The following is a 2919-nucleotide window of genomic DNA, read 5'->3' on the forward strand; positions in this document are numbered from 1 at the left end:
TCCATCACCAGCTGCCAAGTAGATGGCGAAGGAGGAGTCCTCAAAGGAGAGCTCGTCGGAGATCGAGCGATGTCCCATGTTCCTTCCCACTGGGATTCTCTAGTGGATCTCCTCCAGCGCTTCAACTATTCTGCGGATTTGCCCCGTTGTGGTATTGCTTACATAATATTGGTTACATAATCTATTCGTGTTTTTAACCGTAACTCATAGGATAATGGGGTATATTGTAAAGCTGTGATCATGAAAATTGTAGTGCACTCATCCTTTTACTCAAAAGTTCTACCGTGGCTAATTTATTTTCCGGTTAACATTTCTAAGTTAGATAAGACTATAGAGAAGAATACATCAAAAGTCCCGATCAATTTTCGAGTTAAAATCATATGTTCATTTTTTTTTTTTTTTAGAAATTATGCCACATTTCGACCAATCATTAATATAGTTTTCTAAGCCTATTTTTTCTCTCAATGTAAGATCAATTTCTGTTTCTATTTCTTTATTTAATTTATAATGATCATATAAATCCCTTTATTTTGCAGCTTGAAGATATCTATAAAAAAGCCCACCAGGCCATTCGTAACGACCCCACCCATAAGGTCACCGCAAAGAAGGCTTCTGTCGTTACAAAGAAGAGGTGGAATGCTAAGAAACTCACTAACGAGCATCGCAAGGCCAAAATTGCCACACACAAGGTAGCTTATGTGGCCAAGCTCCAGTCGGAGACTGAGGCCTAAAAGTGCCAGTCACTTGTTGATTGACTAGTGTGAAAATAAATAAACAGTTGTAATGACATTTATCAAAACAAGTCTTTAAACCTTTTGGATTGACGGCATGGTATGTTTTAGAGCACGGTAAAACATTCGGTACGTGCCCCTGAAACTTCCAGATTTACATGCTGTACGGAAAACAACCTTGAACACTGACGAAACACTAAAGAAAAAAATTCTTTGTCCAATAAAATGGTAATATTTTGTAATATTTCCATTCTGTTTTAAAGAGTATGAACGGTGTATATAATAAGGCTGGAAACGCCAGAAATTCGATAGGGTGGTGGTGGGGTATAGAGGCGGTGAACTATCGATAGTGGGCGCCATCGATATTCTACGATAATAACATTTGAACCATCGAGTGTCGATAGTCGGCGATACTATCGCCCGACTTAAACAAGATTTTTTTTGATGTAAAGCCTAGTACTCAGATCGGCTTAGAGTTTCACTAGTCGAAAAATCTTATTCTTTGCAGTGTGGCCGAAGTTTTCAAGGTTCACCCGCAATGCATGTGGCATGGTCTTACTGACAAGCAGCTGTGTTTGTTGCCAAACGGAAAGCAAATCAATAGGAGAAATTTAACAAGGAGGAGTCTGCTGATACACAAAGAAATTAAATTAAAAATAAATGGAATGTTCAACGAATGTTTGTATTTAGGTAAATTAGTAGTTTTAAGGTTCCTTCTCGTCCCACGGATGCTTCGCCATCTTTCCCGCGCCACTGCACTATGGGGATTTTGCCCACTTCTTGTGTCATTAATTAATAACTTAAAAACGATGCAACATTTAAAAGTTTTGTTTCTTGAATTAAGTATATAACATTTAAAGGAAGTAAATTAAAAAAAATGGGCGTGGTCCCGCTTTTAATTTAAGATAAACAATTTTTTTTTGTCCATCAAATAAAAAATTTTTTTTCTAAATATTTTTTTTATAAAAGACCAAACTGAGCTAAAAAAAATGTTGGCGTTTTTGATTTCCCATTTTTAAATTGAAATTGTAATTTTTTATTTTGTTATCACTATAATTCTTAACAAAAATACTAAAATCCTTTATATCAACGTTAAGTAAGTTGTAAAATAATTTTAAAATAATCGTTATTTAATAAGAAATATAATTGCACACTCATAAGATAATATCGAAACTGGCATTTACCAGACAAAAATGCGAGAAATATACCATATTAAGTAGAGGCCTTTATATATATACTTTTATACTAACCGAGCTCAATGAGAATTAAATACTCTACAAGATAAGAAAAGGTTTCAGAGGTGGAAACTGCTGGAATCACTTATTAGCTCCATTTAATAATACAAATTAACTTAAAGATTTTGTTTTTTCTTGAGGTTAGAACTAGAACACGAATATACGAGCACCACAATCAATAAATACAATATCAAGGTCACAAACACAAGTTACAAGTCCCTCTGATTGGATTGTATTTCAAAAACTTTAGTGCTTTGTTCAGTTTGACACTTTTTGACACTTTAAGCTATTAAGAATAATAGGCGCTGTACCAGCGCTGCCATCTCGTTGAAATAAAAACAGGCTTTAACAGCTGATAACTTAACAGTGGCTCGCACTGCTAAGCTTTTCTGTTTTTTGATGCATTCTGATAAACAAAACCCATTTTTAACGACTTTTAGAAAAATGGGTTTTGGCCAAAAATAGTTGTCAAATTCCCCAAAGTGCACTGCAGTCCAGCTCCGAGTCCCAATAGGCATATTGGACCTTGAGGAAGTGGGTGCCGGATTGGGAACGTGGTTGATCCGCTGATTCTGCAGGAAGTCGTCCAGCATCCTGGCAGTGGCTGGCTATGACTTCTCCAACTGTTCCTTAGCGGGCGCCCTATTTTCCTCCTCCCTATAGAAGCCAGCGGGTACTCCAGCTCCGCTTAAGCTGCCAAGTAGCTGGTGGTGGTGGTGTACGGAGTCCTAATAGAGAGGTCGTCGGAGATCATATTACTGGTGGTTCTGCTGTTCTATTAGTAAAACGCAACCAAATTCGTTTGGCCAGATCTTACTTTCTTTGCGAGGACACGCCCGGCAGGATGTCCATGTAGAGAGCGAAGTCCCACTCGGCATGTTCCTTCCCACTGGTATTCTCTAGTGGATCTCCTCCAGCACGTCAACTATTTTGCGGACTTGCCTCTGTTGTGG

General features: G+C 37.7%; 1 long non-coding RNA gene across 1 annotated transcript; it reads right to left on the reverse strand.

Annotated features, from left to right (window-relative positions):
* Positions 1-467: 467 nt before the first annotated feature.
* LOC119559688 lies at positions 468-1056 on the reverse strand. The gene is made up of 2 exons (XR_005220927.1): positions 813-1056; positions 468-755 (listed from the first exon to the last, which is right to left on the reverse strand). It is a non-coding gene; the product is annotated as an uncharacterized LOC119559688 (long non-coding RNA).
* Between the last annotated feature and the right edge of the window lie 1863 nt (positions 1057-2919).

The sequence above is a fragment of the Drosophila subpulchrella genome, unplaced genomic scaffold (assembly GCF_014743375.2).
Source record: "Drosophila subpulchrella strain 33 F10 #4 breed RU33 unplaced genomic scaffold, RU_Dsub_v1.1 Primary Assembly Seq31, whole genome shotgun sequence".
Classification (NCBI taxonomy): Eukaryota; Metazoa; Arthropoda; class Insecta; order Diptera; family Drosophilidae; genus Drosophila; species Drosophila subpulchrella.